Raw genomic sequence first — 22,676 nt, 5'->3', positions numbered from 1 at the left:
GTCAGGTACATTCTTAGGCGTTTAATATGCGGTGTTGAGTCCATTTCGTTGAGCAAGGAGTAGCTCTTGTCTATTCCATATTTGGCTTAAGGAACTTTATCTGTGCTCATTTCAATCTCTGGTTTTATGCAGCACCCCACCTCTCCTTTCCCCTTAAGCTGACATAAGTGTGTTTTCTAAATGTGAGACACTGTTCTGTTCTGTAATTCATTTCTTGTGCAGCCATATTTACCCTCCCTCTATAAGTGATATCTTATGATATGTTTCTTTTTCTGTTTGACTTATTTCAAGTAGTATTATCGGACCTAAATCCACTCTTTATCCTTCTACTAGCCTTATTACATTGATTTCATGGTGAAGAGATATTCCATTGTACATACGTACCACATCTTCTTTATCCATTGTTCTCTTTCCTGGGATATTTAAGGTGTACTGAAGTTGAGGTTCTTGTAAACAGAGTAGCCCTAAACTGTGGTGTGCTTGTGTCTTGTTGATTTTTAGACTTCCCTAGATATACTCCCATGATTGGAAGTGTCCTATGCTCTATAGCTCTGTTTTTTAGATGATTTAGGAACCACCATACACTTCTCCAGAGTGGCTCTCGGCAGTTCACACACTGCCCATCAGCGTATAAAGGCTCCCTGTTCTCCATGGCCTGTCCTGCATTTCTGGTTTTTACAATTTTTTAGGATGGCCCTTTTGACCGGTGGGAAGTGAGACTTCTTTGTTGTGCACATTTGCATTGCTTGCTTGCTTCGTTGCCCATAAAGTGCGTATGCGTTTTTTCCTGGATATAATCAGGAAAAAACGCATACGCCCTTTTGGGCCAACTGCATCATTGTCGAAATTCTGCCGCTTTTCATGTGCGTTAAAGACGAGTCCAATCTATCTCTTGAAATCTGTTTCTTGCAATTCTGTCTTGCATTCAGATCCTCTTCTTTGCCTTACCTCAACATATTTTTGGACGGTAGTTTTCATTTATAACTCTGCAGGTTTGTGAATTGCAGTGACCCTGAGCTCCATTTTTTAAGTTGTTCTTTTGTGAGCTGGCCTCAAACCCGCAGGATTGCTTCAGGCCCTATTTTGGCTCCGGCGAGGCAGGCTGAGCCTTTCTTTAATTCTTATTCTTAATGGGAAATTAGAGTGATATGTGCCCGTCCAAACCCCTACAACTATTCTCTCATTGGTTCCCCCTCTTCCCGTTCATCCTCCTCACAATTTGCAAAATGTGTGAAACAGAAGTTGAAATGTGTTGATTCTCCAAGTGGGGAGATTCTAAGTAGCATGGCTGGAATGGTGAACAGGAGCACCAGGAGAGGATAAATGAGGTGCATTTTAGACACATCTCCCGATCACATGGTGTACAGTCCTCTGGGTTTTCCATGCATGTTTTAGCTATAGGAAGATCCCTTGAACCTGCAGATTTGGGACCCATTGAATGGGTACCAGGTAGTATTACTTTAAAGGGTGTGCATTTCCTCACCCAACCTCACATTTCTCTTAGCGCAAACCGTTTCCAGCCTTATGTCTCATCCTGCTGTGGGTCTAGATGTGTTCAATCCATGTTACATCACCGTCCCTGAGGAAAAGTTGTAAGAGGTTTTCTCTGTCTCTCTGTCGTTTATTTTTTTCAATTTATTACTATATTGGTTACAGCTGATTTTCAAAGCTCTGTTTCTTGCTGCTGTACATCCACTTGATTCACGTACAGAGAGACATCAATAAATTCTTTTTCAGATTCTTACCAGTTGTATATATTCTTTTCCGGTGACTTGAGTGTGCTGAGTGCAGTTCTTTTAGCTACCGTGTAGGCCTTGTTGATTATCAGTTTGGTATTTGGAATGGTATCTTTGGTAATTTCAACCTCCTGGATGATGCCTCACCCCTCCCCACCTTTCCCGTTTAGCAGCCTTATGCGTGTTTTCTACATATTTGACTATGTTTTTGTTTTGTAATTTATTTCATGTGTAGCCATTTTGGATTCCACCTTTAAGTGATATCTTATGATATGTGTCTTTTTCTTTTTGAATTCTGTCACTTAGAATGATCATACGTAACTCCTCCGGAGTTGTTACAACTGGCCATATTTCATTGACTTCCAGGCTGAATAATATTCCACTCTACCTAAGTACCACATCTCTATCCATTTTTTCCCTCCAGAGACATTTAAGTTATATCCTAGTCGAGGATCTTTTAAACAGAGAGGGGGTAAACATTGGGGTGCCTGTGTCCTCTCGATTTTTGTTTTTCCCAAGATATACGCCCATGAGTGCAAGTGCCCTATGCTCTGTAGCTCATTTTTTAGATGCTTTAGTAAACACAATACACTTCTCCAGAATGGCCGTTGGCAATATACATTTCCACTATAAGTCTCACAGGGCTCCCTCTTCTCGTTGCCCTGTCCTGCATTTCTGTTGTTTACGCTTTATGAGGATGGCTCTTCTGACTGATGCGAAGTGATATCTTTTGTAGTATTGACTTCCAGTGCCCACCTGTTTGGTTGGCTAAAAAAGTGTATGCCCTTTTCTTGAATATATACAGAAAAAAACGCATACACCCTTTTTGGCCAACTGCAATGTTGGCAATGTTCAGCTCCTTTTCTTGTGCTTAATGGCGAGTCCTTTCTACCTCCTCAAATCCCTTTCCTGCCATTCTCCCTTGCTTACAAGTCCTTTTCTCTGACTTTCCTCAAGACATTTTTCAGTGATGGATATTTTCAACTCTGCAGTTTTGTGAATTTTACTGCCCCTGAGTTCCATTGTTCAACTTGTGTTTATGGGAACTGGCCACAAAGCAGCGGGATTTCCTCAAGCCCTATACTGTTTCCATGGGCAACCCTGGCCTTTGGTCAATTCGTCTTCCTGATTGGAAATTAGAGTGACATGTGCCTGTCTGAACACCTAGGACTTGTCTCTCATTGTTCCTCATCCTTCCGCTTCATCCTCTGGACAAATTCCAAACTGTACGCAACAGGATGTTGACAGTGCTGACATCTCCAAGTGGGGAGACTGTTAGTAAAGACGCTGGAGGGGTGAACCCGAGCACCAGGAGATGAGGAGATGAGATGCCTTTTCCAAACTCTTCCCGATCAGACGGTATACCATCCTCTGGGTGTGACAGACATGTTTTAGCAGTAGGAAGAGTCCCATTCATGTAAGGAGAACACCAGGGCTTTTTCAAAATCAGTGTCTCCCCGAAACCCAAACTGGGGAAGTTTTTAAGCTACGGCTACACATATGTTCATTAAGGGCCTTGGGAAGTAGGCAGAGTCCAAACTTTAGATGATTGAAGTCTTCAGGGTCAGAAGCACTCACCACCAGCTTCCCTTAGGCTACACTTTAACTGTCATTGATAGATGATGTCAATAAAAATATCTATTCTTTTTCAGATTATTTCCCCTTATAGGTTATTGCAAAATGTTGAGTGTAGTTCCCTGTGCTATACAGTAGTTCCTTGTTGATGATCTATTTTATACATAGCAGTGTGTATGTGTTAATTCCAAACTGTTAATTTATCCCTCCTCCCACCTTTCCCCTTTGGTAATAATAAATTATAAGATTTTATACTTCTCAGAAATGGGGGAGCTGAAAGAGAGGTATCATTTTCAATGGAAAAGCATTTAAAACAAGATTGATGGTTTAACCAAGATTATTAGATGTACATCCTTGGAAAGAAATCACTTCGTTTCTCTAATATTGACCTGACAAATAAGACAAACCTTTTCACTGAACTTGCTTATAAAAAGTGATGGAAATATCAAATGGAAGTGTTAAAAACATCTTATTTTACCCGAGCCTTATACACTGTTCTATGTTAACTACAGTTTGGCTCACACATCTGTTCATTGAGGTTACAATAGTCTCAATTTCTGTTACTGATCCTCCAGAGTGGACCCCAACAAGTGTCCCCCTGCCCAGTGTCATTGGGGCCAACAGATCGAGACTGAGTTTGGTTCACAAGCAAAGGAAACTTTATATTTTGATCAGAGAATGGAGAGGTGAGAGCATGCACTACCCCGTGGGCTGTGGACTGGGCTGCTGTGTAGAGATCCTGTCAGAGTCAGTGGGAGGGAGGGAGGGGGCGGAGCTCTCGAGGGCCGGGTTGGCTGCAGCTCAGGCTCTATATCGTGGAGTCTGCACTGGGCCCCAGGAGCTGAGGTGTCGACCCAGCCATTCTGCACTAGGAAATCTGGTCTGAAGTGCCAGGTGTGGAACCTCTGCATGCGAGACCCTAGGAGCACATGAAATTAGACAAAGCACAAAGGATAAAAAAGGTTAGACTTGACTTTATTGCCCAGATTCTATTTTTATCTCCCAGGGATTTTTAATGGGCTTTGCTGGGGACAAACCCCTCCTCTGCCTTTTGTCCCGTTCCTCATTCTTGGAGTGCTGAGGGTGCAGACCCTTCTTCTGTAACTGCTGAGTGCTGAGTTGGGAGCCCTCATACCCTGGGGTGAGGGTCAGAGCTTCTCCCCAGCAGCCTCCCGGTGACGTTGATTGTCCCCAGGACCCCTGCCTCCCTGCTCGTCCACCTGAGCACCAGCATTGGAAGTGTTATAGATTCTAATGACCTTTAAGGGTCCAGGAAAGAGATGTGCAGAGATGCTGTGGGGGCCGGTTTCACCCCGCCCCACATTTGTTCGGCCACCTTAGGCTGACCGTTTCTGCCAGCCTAGATGCTCTGACCAGTAGTCTGCGCTTTCTTCAATTAGGCCCCTGAATTAACGTACAAACAGCACCAGGTGTCAGAGCCCTGCCCGCTCAACTCCCAGACAGTCCAGGGTCAGTGGTGATCAAGGACCATGATGGCCACTGAGTCAACAGCCTTTTGAAGTAAACAGGAGTCCAGCCGGTCTTATTGGCCACCATCATCACGGTGTCTGTAGGCTTTTCTGTGGTGACAGTGTGGTATACTGTTCCCCCGCCAAGATTATTAGCTCCCCTCTGGGTGCAGTAAGTCCTGCAAGCAGTAGTCTACTCTTTTGGGACACACTCTTGTTGTTTTATGAGAGAAACTCCAGGTCAAGTGATGTTCACACGAGTCGTCATGGTGCCCTGTTGCCCCCGGTTATCTCTCTGGATGTTGGAGTTGGAGGGCCTCCTCACTCGAGGTCGGTGTGCCCACGGAGCAAACCCTGCAACTTCAGGGCATGGTTGGTGGTTAGGATCACCACGTGGGGTCCTTTTCCCTTAGGAGGGAGGTGGCCTTTTGGGCTGCTGATTTCCAGGTTTTTAGATACCGCCAGTATCTTGGCCAGATGTGGCAGTGGGCCAAGCCCCTTGGTGACCGTAGTTTATCCTACCTGGATGGCATTCTTGCATTGTTCCATTTCAAGTGGTCCCAGTTTTTGCACTAATTCTCCAATGGCGATTCACCTTTCACCGGGAATGTAAAGGTCAAAGGGTTTAGCTAAATTAGGGAGTTCCAGGGCAAGGGTCTGAATTGACTGCTCTTTCCATTCTTGAAAGGCCACTTCTGGATTCTATTCAAAAGGATCATCATCTTTTCCTTTCAGTGTTTTATATAGAGGCCCAGCTAGTAGACTGTAGTTAGGGATCCAGAAGCAGCAAACCCTGGCCTCCCCAGGAACCCCTAAGCTGTCTTCTAGTTTTAGAAAGGGGTAAGGCTGAAAATGGTTTCTTCCCTTTCCTGGAATGGGCTTCTCTGACCTTCTGTGAGAATGAAGCCCAGGCAGGTCACTGCAGTCTGTGATATTTGAGCTTTTTCTTGGACAACTTCTATCCTTTATTGGCTTGGTAGTTCAGAGGCCTCCTTAGTAGGGCTGGCGATCAGAATGTCGTCTGCATATTGAAGGAGGGTTTCCTTTTCCAGAGGTAGAACTTTTAGGTCTTTAGCTAAGTTTTCCCCAAAGATGGTGTGGGAATTTTTGCACCCTTGGGGCCAGACGGCCCGGAAGTATTGTTTTAGTTGTATGTTGAGTCCTGCCACTCACAAGCCAAAATTTCTTGTGACTCTGGGACTAATGGAATACAAAAGAAGGCATCATTGAAGACTAATACAGAATACCATGTCCTGGTGGTTGGTAGAATGACCAGCAGGGTGTAGGAATTAGGAGCAACTGGAGGTATATCCTCGGTGGCTTCACTGACTGTCCTGACATCCTTTACCAGGTCCCCAGCAGCCCATGGGGCTCTCGTGGTCAGACCAATCGCAGAATCTGGAGCTCACCTGGGCAGGTACCCCACCCCCACCCCAGCCCACGGGGCTCTCGTGGTCAGGCCCCTCCCAGGATACAGAGCTACCCTTGCAGGTACCGTGGCAGGGCTGGGCACACAGGAACCGTGCACATAGCCCTCATTGCAGAGCACCCCCAGCTCACCTGTCGCTCAGAGCTGACACAGAGCACCTCAGAGCAGGACTTGAACTAACAAACAGCAGCTGCGACAGGTCTGTGACCCTGGGCATCACTCCGTGAGGCCTCCCTCCACCTGGTCTTCCAGAGACTTCCACTGCACCCAGGGCACCAGGCCTCTGTCTCCAACCACCACCCACCCCTCCTCTCCCTGACTCCTGGGTTCCTCTCATTAGGAGAGGGTTTTCTTGAAGTTGTCTCCCACTCATGGGCCAGATAAAATGATTAGAAAACAAGCCAAAGCTGCAGCCCCTTGTCTATCCTGACTCTCAGGAGCCCACACCTGTTCCTTGGACCTGGCCGGTTCAGCAAGTTCCATTTTCTGCAACTGTGAGCCCCTGAGGGGTGATGATTGGCTGACCTGGGCAGCCTTACCGTGCCGGCCAGCCCTCCCCAGGTGTGCCTGGGTTGAGATCAATATAAATACCACTCCAGGCAGCAAGAGCCCCTGCAGCCGTGCCTGACACCATTTTCTCTGCCCTGTCAGCAGTCTCGGGGCTGGGCTGGTGGGAGGGAGTGAGAGGCCATGGCTTTGTGGGTGGCCCAGTGTGAGTGGGGCTCTGCTGGACTTTCTGCAGCAGTTGCCAGGCTGCCACCTGCTAAAGAAGAGGGTGTGTCACCCATACCTGCTGCTGGAATTTCTCCCTGGGCAGAGGTGAGGAAGGAAAAATGCAGTGGGGGCAGGGACAGGACGGGTATCTCAGGCAGGGAAATGGAAATCTTCCAGAAGAGCACCCAGGGCCAGGACCATCCTGGCTGGCCTGCAGGCACCAAGTCGGCCGGCATGCTGTCACTCGTGTGGCTCTATGGCCCTTCCTCTAGGCTTTCAAGTCCTTGTATATATTCAGGTGTTTTACCTGGGACGGGTGGGAATAGTTCAGCAGCAACTGGCCTGGGGCTCAGCTCACGTTTACTCACAGATGCCTCGGCACGGTGCCCCAGCTTTGCAATGAGGACGCTTGTTGCGTGGGGGCTGCTGGCTGAATGGGAGACGATTCCCCACCACTGACCAACTTCAGAATTGTTTACAACTGGAGCAAGTGCCCTGATACGGTTTTCCTCTGTGTAACTGGTGGGTTCTGTGTTTTTTTTCTCTTTTTCGTTTTTGGTTCAAGGTAGATTTTATTCCTCTTTTTTGTATTTACAGATATAAGCATGGAAATAATTTATTCATATAAATACATGTATGTGCAGGGAATAATTGTTTTTTCTGTTTTATTTTTTAAATTTTATTTCTTTTTAATTTTGAATTTTATTTTATATTTTTATACAGCAGGTTCTTATTGGTTATCTATTTTATACATATAAATGTATACATGCCAATCCCAGTCTCTCAACTCCTCCCACCACCACCCCCCCAACAGCTTTCCCCCCTTGTTGTCCATACGTTTGTTGTCTACATCTGTTGCTCTATTTATGCCTTGCAAAATGGTTAATCTGTACAGTTTTTCTAGGTTCCACATATATGCATGAATATACAAGATTTGTTTTTCTCTTTCTGACTTACTTCACTCTGTATGACAGTCTCTAGATCCATCGACGTCTGTACAAATGACCCAAATTCATTCCTTTTCATGGCTTAGTAATATTCCATTTTATATATGTACCACATCTTTATGCATTCGTCTGTCTGTGGGCATTTAGGTTGCTTCCATTACCTCGATATTGTAAATAGTGATGCAATGAACATTGCGGTGAATGACTCTTTTTGATTTATGGTTTTGTCTGGGTATATGTCCAGTACTGGGATTGCTGTATCATATGGTAATTCTATTGTTAGTTTCTTAAGAAATTCCATATTGTTCTCCATAATGACTGTATCAATTTATATTCCCAACACTAGTGGAAGAGGGTTCCTTTTCTCCACACCCTTTCAAGCATTTTTTGTTTGTAGATTTTCTATGATGCCTATTCTACCAGGTGTGAGGTGATACCTCATTGTCGAATCCATTTCGTTGAGCAAGGGGTAGGTCTTGTCTATTACATATTTGGCTTATGGAACGGTATCTGTGCTAATTTCAAACTCTGCTTTTATGCAGCACCCCAACTCACCTTCCCCCTTAGGCAAGCATAAGTTGGTTTTCTAAATTTGAGACCCTGTTCTGTTTTGTAATTCAGTTCATGTGTAGCCAAGTTCACATTCTGTGTATTACTGATACCTTATGATGTTTCTTTTTCTGTGTGACATATTTCACTTAGAATCATCATGCCTCAATCCACTCATTATTCTGGTACGGGGCTGGTGACATAGATTTCATTGCTGAGTGGTATTCTGTTGTAAATAAGTACCGCAACTTCTTTATCCATTATTTGCTCTCTGGGATATTTAACTTGTGCCGCAGAGGAGATTCCTGTAAAAAGAGCCGTCACAAATTTTGGGGTGGCTGTGTCTTTTTGATTTTAATTTCCCTAAGCTATGGGACCATAAGTGGAAGTGCCCTAGGCTCTGTTGCTTTGTTTTTTAGATGTTTCAGGAAACACCATACACTTCTCCAAAGTGGCTGTTGGCAATTTACATCCCGCCCATCAGCATAACAAGGCTCCCAGTTCTCCATGGCCTTTCCTGCCTTTCTGGATTTTACACTTTTTTCAGATGGCCCTTTTGACCGGGGGGAAGTGAGACTTCATTGTAGTGCAGATTTCCTTTGCAAGCTTGCTTGGTTGGCCAAAAAGGGCGTATGCGTTTTTTCCTGAATATATTCAGGAAAAAACGCATACGCCCTTTTTGGCCAAGTGCATCATTGTGGACGTTCTGCCTCTTTTCCTATGCTTTCAATGCAATTCCAGTCTACCTCCTGAAATCGGTTTCCTGCAATTCTGCCCCGCTTTCAAGTCCTCTTGGCAGCCTTAATTCAGTATATTTTTGGAAGATAGCTGTCATTTATAACTGCAGGTTTGTGTATTACAGTGCCTCTGAGCGCCTTTCTTCAACTCGCTTTCTTGTGAGCTGGCCGCAACACCGCAGGATGGCTTCAGGCCCTAATCTGGTTCCGGCACGGCACGCTGAGCCTTTGGTTATTTCCTCTTCCTGGTGGGAAATGAGAGTTAAATTTGCCCGTCCAGACACCTCCAGCTAGTCTCTCATTGGTTCTCCCTATTCCTGTTCATCTTCTGCAGAAATTGCAAACTGGGCCAAACAGGAGGTTAAAGGGACTGACTCTCCAAGTCGGGAGAGTGTTAGTAAAGCATCTGGAATGTTGCACCTGAGTACTAGGGTACGAAAACTGAGACATATTTGAACACGTCTCCCGATCACATGGTTGATCATACTCTAGGTTCCACATACATGTTTTAGCTGAAGGAAGAATACCTTAAACCTGGGTAGTTGAAACCCGTGGAATGGGTACCATGCAATATGACTTCAAAGGGTCTTCATTTGCTCACCGAACCTCTCCAATCCTATCACTGCTGCGTTTATGCCCCTGTACACATGCTTGATTCTCTTTCGGAGACATAGCAATCCATAGGTTTTAAGATACTTACTAGTCAGGTACATTCTTAGGCGTTTAATATGCGGTGTTGAGTCCATTTCGTTGAGCAAGGAGTAGCTCTAGTCTATTCCATATTTGACTTAAGGAACTTTATCTGTGCTCATTTCAATCTCTGGTTTCATGCAGCACCCCAACTCACCTTTACCCTTAAGCAAGCATAAGTTGGTTTTCTAAATTTGAGACCCTGTTCTGTTTTGGAATTCAGTTCCTGTGTAGCCAAGTTTACATTCCGTGTGTTAGTGATATCTTATGATGTTTCTTTTTCTGTGTGACTTATTTCAGTTAGAATCATCATACCTGAATCCACTCATTGTGCTGCTACGGGCCTGATGACATAGATTTCATTGCTGAGTGATACTGCATTGTACGTAAGTACCACAAGTTCTTTATCCATTTTTCACTTTCTGTGATATTGAACTTGTACGGTAAATGAGGTTCTTGTAAACAGAGGCGTCCCAAAGTTTGGGGTGGCTGTGTCTTTTTGATTTTAATTTCCCTAAGCTATAGGACCATAAGTGGAAGTGCCCTAGGCTCTGTTGCTTTGTTTTCTAGATGTTTCAGGAAACACCATACACTTGTCCCGAGTGTCTGTTGGCAATTTACATCCCGCCCATCAGCATAACAAGGCTCCCAGTTCTCCATGGCCTGTCCTGCCTTTCTGGATTTTACACTTTTTTCAGATGGCCCTTTTGACCGGGGGTAAGTGAGACTTCATTGTAGTGCAGATTTCATTTGCAACCTTGCTTGGTTGGCCAAAAAGGGCGTATGCGTTTTTTCCTGAATATATTCAGGAAAAAACGCATACGCCCTTTTTGGCCAAGTGCGTCATTGTGGACGTTCTGCCTCTTTTCCTATGCTTTCAATGCAATTCCAGTCTACCTCCTGAAATCGGTTTCCTGCAATTCTGCCCCGCTTTCAAGTCCTCTTGGTAGCCTTACTTCAGTATATTTTTGGATGATAGCTGTCATTTATAACTCTGCAGGTTTGTGAATTACAGTGCCCCTAAGCTCCTTTTCAACTCGCTTTCTTGTGAGCTGGCCGCAACACCGCAGGATTGCTTCAGGCCCTAATCTGGTTCCGGCATGGCACGCTGAGCTTTTGGTTAATTCCTCTTCCTGGTGGGAAATGAGAGTTAAATTTGCCAGTCCAGACACCTCCATCTAGTCTCTCATTGGTTCTCCCTATTCCTGTTCATCTTCCGCAGAAATTGCAAACTGGGCCAAACAGGAGGTTAAAGGCAGTGACTCTCCAAGTTGGGAGAGTGTTAGTAAAGCGTCTGGAATGTTGCACCCAAGTACCAGGGGACGAAAATTGAGACATATCTGAACACGTCTCCCTATCACACGGTTGATCATACTCTGGGTTCCACATGCATGTTTTAGCTGAAGGAAGAATACCTTAAACCTGGAGAGTTGAGACCCGTGGAATGGGTACCATGCAATATGACTTCAAAGGGTCTTCATTTGCTCACCGAACCTCTCCAATCCTATCACTGCTGTGTTTATGCCCCTGTACACACACTTGATTCTCTTTTGGAGACATAGCAATCCCTAGGTTTTAAGATACTTACTAGTCAGGTACATTCTTAGGCGTTTAATATGGGGTGTTGAGTCCATTTCGTTGAGCAAGAAGTAGCTCTTGTCTATTCCATATTTGGCTTAAGGAACTTTATCTGTGCTCATTTCAATCTCTGGTTTTATGCAGCACCCCAACTCACATTTCCCATTAAGCAAGCATAAGTTGGTTTTCTAAATTTGAGACCCAGTTCTGTTTTGTAATTCAGGTCCTCTGTAGCCAAGTTTACATTCCGTGTATTAGTGATATCTTATGATGTTTCTATTTCTGTGTGACTTATTTCAGTTAGAATCATCATACCTGAATCCACTCATTGTGCTGCTAAGAGCCTGATGACATAGATTTGATTGCTGAGTGATATTGCTTTGTAAGTAAATACCACAACTTCTTTATCCATTTTTCACTTTCTGCGATGTTGAATTGTACTGTAAACGAGGTTCTTGTAAACAGAGGAGTCCCAAATTTTGGGGTGGCTGGGTCTTTTTGATTTTAATTTCCCTAAGCTATAGGACCATAAGTGGAAGTGCCCTAGGCTCTGTTGCTTTGTTTTTTAGATGTTTCAGGAAACACCATACACTTGTCCGGAGTGTCTGTTGGCAATTTACATCCCGCCCATCAGCATAACAAGGCTCCCAGTTCTCCATGGCCTGTCCTGCCTTTCTGGATTTTACACTTTTTTCAGATGGCCCTTTTGACCGGGGGGAAGTGAGACTTCATTGTAGTGCAGATTTCCTTTGCAAGCTTGCTTGGTTGGCCAAAAAGGGCGTATGCGTTTTTTCCTGAATATATTCAGGAAAAAACGCATACGCCCTTTTTGGCCAAGTGCATCATTGTGGACGTTCTGCGTCTTTTCCTATGCTTTCAATGCAATTCCAGTCTACCTCCTGAAATCGGTTTCCTGCAATTCTGCCCCGCTTTCAAGTCCTCTTGGCAGCCTGACTTCAGTATATTTTTGGACGATAGCTGTCATTTATAACTCTGCACGTTTGTGAATTACAGTGCCCCTGAGCTCCTTTCTTCAACTCGCTTTCTTTTGAGCTGGCCGCAACACCGCAGGATGGCTGCAGGCCCTAATCTGGTTCCGGCACGGCACGCTGAGCCTTTGGTTAATTCCTCTTTCTGGTGGGAAATGAGAGTTAAATTTGCCCGTCCAGACACCTCCAGCTAGTCTCTCATTGGTTCTCCCCATTCCTGTTCATCTTCCGCAGAAATTGCAAAGTGGGCCAAACAGGAGGTTAAAGGCGCTGACTCTCCAAGTGGGGAGAGTGTTAGTAAAGCGTCTGGAAGGTTGCACCCGAGTACCAGGGGAGGAAAACTGAGACATATTTGAACACGTCTCCCGTTCACACGGTTGATCATACTCTGGGTTCCACATGCATGTTTTAGCTGAAGGAAGAATACCTTAAACCTGGAGAGTTGAGACCCGTGTAATGGTTACCATGCAATATGACTTCAAAGGGTCTTCATTTGCTCACCGAACCTCTCCAATCCTATCACTGCTGCGTTTATGCCCCTGTACACATGGTTGATTCTCTTTTGGAGACATAGCAATCCATAGGTTTTAAGATACTTACTAGTCAGGTACATTCTTAGGCGTTTAATATGCGGTGTTGAGTCCATTTCGTTGAGCAAGGAGTAGCTCTTGTCTATTCCATATTTGGCTTAAGGAACTTTATCTGTGCTCATTTCAATCTCTGGTTTTATGCAGCACCCCAACTCACCTTTCCCCTTAAGCAAGCATAAGTTGGTTTTCTAAATTTGAGACCCTGTTCTGTTCTGTAATTCAGTTCTTGTGTAGCCAGGTTTACATTCCGTGTGTTAGTGATATATTATGATGTTTCTGTCTCTGTGTGACTTATTTTAGTTAGAATCATCGTACCTGAATCCACTCATTATGCTGCTACGGGCCTGATGACATAGATTTCATTACTGAGTGATACTGCATTGTACGTGAGTACCACAACTTCTTTATCCATTTTTCACTTTCTGTGATATTGAACTTGTACGGTAAACGAGGTTCTTGTAAACAGAGGCGTCCCAAACTTTGGGGTGGCTTTGTCTTTTTGATTTTAATTTCCCTAAGCTATAGGACCATAAGTGGAAGTGCCCTAGGCTCTGTTGCTTTGTTTTTTAGATGTTTCAGGAAACACCATACACTTCTCCCGAGTGTCTGTTGGCAATTTACATCCCGCCCATCAGCATAACAAGGCTCCCAGTTCTCCATGGCCTGTCCTGCCTTTCTGGATTTTACACTTTTTTCAGATGGCCCTTTTGACCGGGGTGAAGTGAGACTTCATTGTAGTGCAGATTTCCTTTGCAAGCTTGCTTGGTTGGCCAAAAACGGCGTATGCGTTTTTTCCTGAATATATTCAGGAAAAAACGCATACGCCCTTTTTGGCCAAGTGCATCATTGTGGACGTTCTGCCTCTTTTCCTATGCTTTCAATGCAATTCCAGTCTACCTCCTGAAATTGGTTTCCTGCAATTCTGCCCCGCTTTCAAGTCCTCTTGGCAGCCTTACTTCAGTATATTTTTGGACGATAGCTGTCATTTATAACTCTGCAGGTTTGTGAATTACAGTGCCCCTGAGCTCCTTTCTTCAACTCGCTTTCTTGTGACCTGGCCGCAACACCGCAGGATGGCTTCAGGCCCTAATCTGGTTCCGGCACGGCACGCTGAGCCTTTGGTTAATTCCTCTTCCTGGTGGGAAATGAGAGTTAAATTTGCCCGACCAGACACCTCCAGCTAGTCTCTCATTGGTTCTCCCTATTCCTGTTCACCTTCCGCAGAATTTGCAAACTGGGCCAAACAGGAGGTTAAAGGGACTGACTCTCCAAGTCGGGAGAGTGTTAGTAAAGCATCTGGAATGTTGCACCCGAGTACCAGGGTACGAAAACTGAGACATATTTGAACACGTCTCCCGATCACATGGTTGATCATACTCTAGGTTCCACATGCATGTTTTAGCTGAAGGAAGAATACCATAAAACTGGGTAGTTGAAACGCGTGGAATGGGTACCATGCAATATGACTTCAAAGGGTCTTCATTTGCTCACCGAACCTCTCCAATCCTATCACTGCTGTGTTTATGCCCCTGTACACATGCTTGATTCCCTTTCAGAGACATAGCAATCCATAGGTTTTAAGTTACTTACTAGTCAGGTACATTCTTAGGCGTTTAATATGCGGTGTTGAGTCCATTTCGTTGAGCAAGGAGTAGCTCTTGTCTATTCCATATTTGGCTTAAGGAACTTTATCTGTGCTCATTTCAATCTCTGGTTTTATGCAGCACCCCACCTCTCCTTTCCCCTTAAGCTGACATAAGTGTGTTTTCTAAATGTGAGACACTGTTCTGTTCTGTAATTCATTTCTTGTGCAGCCATATTTACCCTCCCTCTATAAGTGATATCTTATGATATGTTTCTTTTTCTGTTTGACTTATTTCAAGTAGTATTATCGGACCTAAATCCACTCTTTATCCTTCTACTAGCCTTATTACATTGATTTCATGGTGAAGAGATATTCCATTGTACATACGTACCACATCTTCTTTATCCATTGTTCTCTTTCCTGGGATATTTAAGGTGTACTGAAGTTGAGGTTCTTGTAAACAGAGTAGCCCTAAACTGTGGTGTGCTTGTGTCTTGTTGATTTTTAGACTTCCCTAGATATACTCCCATGATTGGAAGTGTCCTATGCTCTGTAGCTCTGTTTTTTAGATGATTTAGGAACCACCATACACTTCTCCAGAGTGGCTCTCGGCAGTTCACACACTGCCCATCAGCGTATAAAGGCTCCCTGTTCTCCATGGCCTGTCCTGCATTTCTGGTTTTTACAATTTTTTAGGATGGCCCTTTTGACCGGTGGGAAGTGAGACTTCTTTGTTGTGCACATTTGCATTGCTTGCTTGCTTCGTTGCCCATAAAGTGCGTATGCGTTTTTTCCTGGATATAATCAGGAAAAAACGCATACGCCCTTTTGGGCCAACTGCATCATTGTCGAAATTCTGCCGCTTTTCATGTGCGTTAAAGACGAGTCCAATCTATCTCTTGAAATCTGTTTCTTGCAATTCTGTCTTGCATTCAGATCCTCTTCTTTGCCTTACCTCAACATATTTTTGGACGGTAGTTTTCATTTATAACTCTGCAGGTTTGTGAATTGCAGTGACCCTGAGCTCCATTTTTTAAGTTGTTCTTTTGTGAGCTGGCCTCAAACCCGCAGGATTGCTTCAGGCCCTATTTTGGCTCCGGCGAGGCAGGCTGAGCCTTTCTTTAATTCTTATTCTTAATGGGAAATTAGAGTGATATGTGCCTGTCCAAACCCCTACAACTATTCTCTCATTGGTTCCCCCTCTTCCCGTTCATCCTCCTCACAATTTGCAAAATGTGTGAAACAGAAGTTGAAATGTGTTGATTCTCCAAGTGGGGAGATTCTAAGTAGCGTGGCTGGAATGGTGAACAGGAGCACCAGGAGAGGATAAATGAGGTGCATTTTAGACACATCTCCCGATCACATGGTGTACAGTCCTCTGGGTTTTCCATGCATGTTTTAGCTATAGGAAGATCCCTTGAACCTGCAGATTTGGGACCCATTGAATGGGTACCAGGTAGTATTACTTTAAAGGGTGTGCATTTCCTCACCCAACCTCACATTTCTCTTAGCGCAAACAGTTTCCAGCCTTATGTCTCATCCTGCTGTGGGTCTAGATGTGTTCAATCCATGTTGCATCACCGTCCCTGAGGAAAAGTTGTAAGAGGTTTTCTCTGTCTCTCTGTCGTTTATTTTTTTCAATTTATTACTATATTGGTTACAGCTGATTTTCAAAGCTCTGTTTCTTGCTGCTGTACATCCACTTGATTCACGTACAGAGAGACATCAATAAATTCTTTTTCAGATTCTTACCAGTCGTATATATTCTTTTCCGGTGACATGAGTGTGCTGAGTGCAGTTCTTTTAGCTACCGTGTAGGCCTTGTTGATTATCAGTTTGGTATTTGGAATGGTATCTTTGGTAATTTCAACCTCCTGGATGATGCCTCACCCCTCCCCACCTTTCCCGTTTAGCAGCCTTATGCGTGTTTTCTACATATTTGACTATGTTTTTGTTTTGTAATTTATTTCATGTGTAGCCATTTTGGATTCCACCTTTAAGTGATATCTTATGATATGTGTCTTTTTCTTTTTGAATTCTGTCACTTAGAATGATCATACGTAACTCCTCCGGAGTTGTTACAACTGGCCATATTTCATTGACTTCCAGGCTGAATAATATTCCACTCTACCTAAGTACCACATCTCTATCCATTTTTTCCCTCCAGAGACATTTAAGTTATATCCTAGTCGAGGATCTTTTAAACAGAGAGGGGGTAAACATTGGGGTGCCTGTGTCCTCTCGATTTTTGTTTTTCCCAAGATATACGCCCATGAGTGCAAGTGCCCTATGCTCTGTAGCTCATTTTTTAGATGCTTTAGTAAACACAATACACTTCTCCAGAATGGCCGTTGGCAATATACATTTCCACTATAAGTCTCACAGGGCTCCCTCTTCTCGTTGCCCTGTCCTGCATTTCTGTTGTTTACGCTTTATGAGGATGGCTCTTCTGACTGATGCGAAGTGATATCTTTTGTAGTATTGACTTCCAGTGCCCACCTGTTTGGTTGGCTAAAAAAGTGTATGCCCTTTTCTTGAATATATACAGAAAAAAACGCATACACCCTTTTTGGCCAACTGCAATGTTGGCAATGTTCAGCTCCTTTTCTTGTGCTTAATGGCGAGTCCTTTCTACCTCCTCAAATCCCCTTCCTGCCATTCTCCCTTGCTTACAAGTCCTTTTCTCTGACTTTCCTCAAGACATTTTTCAGTGATGGATATTTTCAACTCTGCAGTTTTGTGAATTTTACTGCCCCTGAGTTCCATTGTTCAACTTGTGTTTATGGGAACTGGCCACAAAGCAGCGGGATTTCCTCAAGCCCTATACTGTTTCCATGGGCAACCCTAGCCTTTGGTCAATTCGTCTTCCTGATTGGAAATTAGAGTGACATGTGCCTGTCTGAACACCTAGGACTTGTCGCTCATTGTTCCTCATCCTTCCGCTTCATCCTCTGGACAAATTCCAAACTGTACGCAACAGGATGTTGACAGTGCTGACATCTCCAAGTGGGGAGACTGTTAGTAAAGACGCTGGAGGGGTGAACCCGAGCACCAGGAGATGAGGAGATGAGATGCCTTTTCCAAACTCTTCCCGATCAGACGGTATACCATCCTCTGGGTGTGACAGACATGTTTTAGCAGTAGGAAGAGTCCCATTCATGTAAGGAGAACACCAGGACTTTTTCAAAATCAGTGTCTCCCCGAAACCCAAACTGGGGAATTTTTTAAGCTACGGCTACACATATGTTCATTAAGGGCCTTGGGAAGTAGGCAGAGTCCAAACTTTAGATGATTGAAGTCTTCAGGGTCAGAAGCACTCACCACCAGCTTCCCTTAGGTTACACTTTAACTGTCATTGATAGATGATGTCAATAAAAATATCTATTCTTTTTCAGATTATTTCCCCTTATAGGTTATTGCAAAATGTTGAGTGTAGTTCCCTGTGCTATACAGTAGTTCCTTGTTGATGATCTATTTTATACATAGCAGTGTGTATGTGTTAATCCCAAACTGTTAATTTATCCCTCCTCCCACCTTTCCCCTTTGGTAATAATAAATTATAAGATTTTATACTTCTCAGAAATGGGGGAGCTGAAAGAGAGGTATCATTTTCAATGGAAAAGCATTTAAAACAAGATTGAAGCTTTAACCAAGATTATTAGATGTACATCCTTGGAAAGAAATCACTTCATTTCTCTAATATTGACCTGACAAATAAGACAAACCTTTTCACTGAACTTGCTTATAAAAAGTGATGGAAATATCAAATGGAAGTGTTAGAAACATCTTATTTTACCCGAGCCTTATACACTGTTCTATGTTAACTACAGTTTGGCTCACACATCTGTTCATTGAGGTTACAATAGTTTCAATTTCTGTTACTGATCCTCCAGAGTGGACCCCAACAAGTGTCCCCCTGCCCAGTGTCATTGGGGCCAACAGATCGAGACTGAGTTTGGTTCACAAGCAAAGGAAACTTTATATTTTGATCAGAGAATGGAGAGGTGAGAGCATGCACTACCCCGTGGGCTGTGGGCTGGGCTGCTGTGTAGAGATCCTGTCAGAGTCAGTGGGAGGGAGGGGGCGGAGCTCTCGAGGGCCGGGTTGGCTGTAGCTCAGGCTCTATATCGTGGAGTCTGCACTGGGCCCCAGGAGCTGAGGTGTCGACCCAGCCATTCTGCACTAGGAAATCTGGTCTGAAGTGCCGGGTGTGGAACCTCTGCATGCGGGACCCTAGGAGCACGTGAAATTAGACAAAGCACAAAGGATAAAAAAGGTTAGACTTGACTTTATTGCCCAGATTCTATTTTTATCTCCCAGGGATTTTTAATGGGCTTTGCTGGGGACAAACCCCTCCTCTGCCTTTTGTCCCGTTCCTCATTCTTGGAGTGCTGAGGGTGCAGACCCTTCTTCTGTAACTGCTGAGTGCTGAGTTGGGAGCCCTCATACCCTGGGGCGAGGGTCAGAGCTTCTCCCCAGCAGCCTCCCGGTGACGTTGATTGTCCCCAGGACCCCTGCCTCCCTGCTCGTCCACCTGAGCACCAGCATTGGAAGTGTTATAGATTCTAATGACCTTTAAGGGTCCAGGAAAGAGATGTGCAGAGATGCTGTGGGGGCCGGTTTCACCCCGCCCCACATTTGTTCGGCCACCTTAGGCTGACCGTTTCTGCCAGCCTAGATGCTCTGACCAGTAGTCTGCACTTTCTTCAATTAGGCCCCTGAATTAACGTACAAACAGCACCAGGTGTCAGAGCCCTGCCCGCTCAACTCCCAGACAGTCCAGGGTCAGTGGTGATCAAGGACCATGATGGCCACTGAGTCAACAGCCTTTTGAAGTAAACAGGAGTCCAGCCGGTCTTATTGGCCACCATCATCACGGTGTCTGTAGGCTTTTCTATGGTGACAGTGTGATATACGGTTCCCCCGCCAAGATTATTAGCTCCCCTCTGGGTGCAGTAAGTCCTGCAAGCAGTAGTCTACTCTTTTCGGACACACTCTTGTTGTTTTATGAGAGAAACTCCAGGTCAAGTGATGTTCACACGAGTCGTCATGGTGCCCTGTTGCCCCCGGTTATCTCTCTGGATGTTGGAGTTGGAGGGCCTCCTCACTCGAGGTCGGTGTGCCCACGGAGCGAACCCTGCAACTTCAGGGCATGGTTGGTGGTTAGGATCACCACGTGGGGTCCTTTTCCCTTAGGAGGGAGGTGGCCTTTTGGGCTGCTGATTTCCAGGTTTTTAGATACCGCCAGTATCTTGGCCAGATGTGGCAGTGGGCCAAGCCCCTTGGTGACCGTAGTTTATCCTACCTGGATGGCATTCTTGCATTGTTCCATTTCAAGTGGTCCCAGTTTTTGCACTAATTCTCCAATGGCGATTCACCTTTCACCGGGAATGTAAAGGTCAAAGGGTTTAGCTAAATTAGGGAGTTCCAGGGCAAGGGTCTGAATTGACTGCTCTTTCCATTCTTGAAAGGCCACTTCTGGATTCTATTCAAAAGGATCATCATCTTTTCCTTTCAGTGTTTCATATAGAGGCCCAGCTAGTAGACTGTAGTTAGGGATCCAGAAGCAGCAAACCCTGGCCTCCCCAGGAACCCCTAAGCTGTCTTCTAGTTTTAGAAAGGGGTAAGGCTGAAAATGGTTTCTTCCCTTTCCTGGGATGGGCTTCTCTGACCTTCTGTGAGAATGAAGCCCAGGCAGGTCACTGCAGTCTGTGATATTTGAGCTTTTTCTTGGACAACTTCTATCCTTTATTGGCTTGGTAGTTCAGAGGCCTCCTTAGTAGGGCTGGCGATCAGAATGTCGTCTGCATATTGAAGGAGGGTTTCCTTTTCCAGAGGTAGAACTTTTAGGTCTTTAGCTAAGCTTTCCCCAAAGATGGTGTGGGAATTTTTGCACCCTTGGGGCCGAACGGCCCGGAAGTATTGTTTTAGTTGTATGTTGAGTCCTGCCACTCACAAGCCAAAATTTCTTGTGACTCTGGGACTAATGGAATACAAAAGAAGGCATCATTGAAGACTAATACAGAATACCATGTCCTGGTGGTTGGTAGAATGACCAGCAGGGTGTAGGAATTAGGAGCAACTGGAGGTATATCCTCGGTGGCTTCACTGACTGTCCTGACATCCTTTACCAGGTCCCCAGCAGCCCATGGGGCTCTCGTGGTCAGACCAATCCCAGAATATGGAGCTCACCTGGGCAGGTACCCCACCCCCACCCCAGCCCACGGGGCTCTCGTGGTCAGGCCCCTCCCAGGATACAGAGCTACCCTTGCAGGTACCGTGGCAGGGCTGGGCACACAGGAACCGTGCACATAGCCCTCATTGCAGAGCACCCCCAGCTCACCTGTCGCTCAGAGCTGACACAGAGCACCTCAGAGCAGGACTTGAACTAACAAACAGCAGCTCCGACAGGTCTGTGACCCTGGGCATCACTCCGTGAGGCCTCCCTCCACCTGGTCTTCCAGAGACTTCCACTGCACCCGGGGCACCAGGCCTCTGTCTCCAACCACCACCCACCCCTCCTCTCCCTGACTCCTGGGTTCCTCTCATTAGGAGAGGGTTTTCTTGAAGTTGTCTCCCACTCATGGGCCAGATAAAATGATTAGAAAACAAGCCAAAGCTGCAGCCCCTTGTCTATCCTGACTCTCAGGAGCCCACACCTGTTCCTTGGACCTGGCCGGTTCAGCAAGTTCCAATTTCTGCAACTGTGAGCCCCTGAGGGGTGATGATTGGCTGACCTGGGCAGCCTTACCGTGCCGGCCAGCCCTCCCCAGGTGTGCCTGGGTTGAGATCAATATAAATACCACTCCAGGCAGCAAGAGCCCCTGCAGCCGTGCCTGACGTCATTTTCTCTGCTCTGTCAGCAGTCTCGGGGCTGGGCTGGTGGGAGGGAGTGAGAGGCCACGGCTTTGTGGGTGGCCCAGTGTGAGTGGGGCTCTGCTGGACTTTCTGCAGCAGTTGCCAGGCTGCCACCTGCTAAAGAAGAGGATGTGTCACCCATACCTGCTGCTGGAATTTCTCCCTGGGCAGAGGTGAGGAAGGAAAAAAGCAGTGGGGGCAGGGACAGGACGGGTATCTCAGGCAGGGAAATGGAAATCTTCCAGAAGAGCACCCAGGGCCAGGACCATCCTGGCTGGCCTGCAGGCACCAAGTCGGCCGGCATGCTGTCACTCGTGTGGCTCTATGGCCCTTCCTCTAGGCTTTCAAGTCCTTGTATATATTCAGGTGTTTTACCTGGGACGGGTGGGAATAGTTCAGCAGCAACTGGCCTGGGGCTCAGCTCACGTTTACACACAGATGCCTCGGCACGGTGCCCCAGCTTTGCAATGAGGACGCTTGTTGCGTGGGGGCTGCTGGCTGAATGGGAGACGATTCCCCACCACTGACCAACTTCAGAATTGTTTACAACTGGAGCAAGTGCCCTGATACGGTTTTCCTCTGTGTAACTGGTGGGTTCTGTGTTTTTTTTCTCTTTTTCGTTTTTGGTTCAAGGTAGATTTTATTCCTCTTTTTTGTATTTACAGATATAAGCATGGAAATAATTTATTCATATAAATACATGTATGTGCAGGGAATAATTGTTTTTTCTGTTTTATTTTTTAAATTTTATTTCTTTTTAATTTTGAATTTTATTTTATATTTTTATACAGCAGGTTCTTATTGGTTATCTATTTTATACATATAAATGTATACATGCCAATCCCAGTCTCTCAACTCCTCCCACCACCACCCCCCCAACAGCTTTCCCCCCTTGTTGTCCATACGTTTGTTGTCTACATCTGTTGCTCTATTTATGCCTTGCAAAATGGTTAATCTGTACAGTTTTTCTAGGTTCCACATATATGCATGAATATACAAGATTTGTTTTTCTCTTTCTGACTTACTTCACTCTGTATGACAGTCTCTAGATCCATCGACGTCTGTACAAATGACCCAATTTCATTCCTTTTCATGGCTTAGTAATATTCCATTTTATATATGTACCACAGCTTTATGCATTCGTCTGTCTGTGGGCATTTAGGTTGCTTCCATTACCTCGATATTGTAAATAGTGATGCAATGAACATTGCGGTGAATGACTCTTTTTGA

The 22,676-nt window shown here is 45.2% G+C and overlaps 1 long non-coding RNA gene across 1 annotated transcript; it reads left to right on the top strand.

The window, feature by feature from the left end:
• The first annotated feature begins 18,481 nt into the window (after positions 1-18,481).
• On the top strand, positions 18,482-22,226 carry LOC307181215. The gene is made up of 3 exons (XR_013826115.1): positions 18,482-18,592; positions 18,775-18,864; positions 21,885-22,226. It is a non-coding gene; the product is annotated as an uncharacterized lncRNA (long non-coding RNA).
• The last annotated feature ends 450 nt before the right edge of the window (positions 22,227-22,676 follow it).

Source organism: Stenella coeruleoalba, assembly GCF_951394435.1.
Source record: "Stenella coeruleoalba genome assembly, contig: scaffold_158, whole genome shotgun sequence".
In the NCBI taxonomy this organism is placed as follows: domain Eukaryota; kingdom Metazoa; phylum Chordata; class Mammalia; order Artiodactyla; family Delphinidae; genus Stenella; species Stenella coeruleoalba.
The sequence above is the reverse complement of the archived record's forward strand: the minus strand, read 5'-3'. Positions and strand labels throughout refer to the sequence as shown.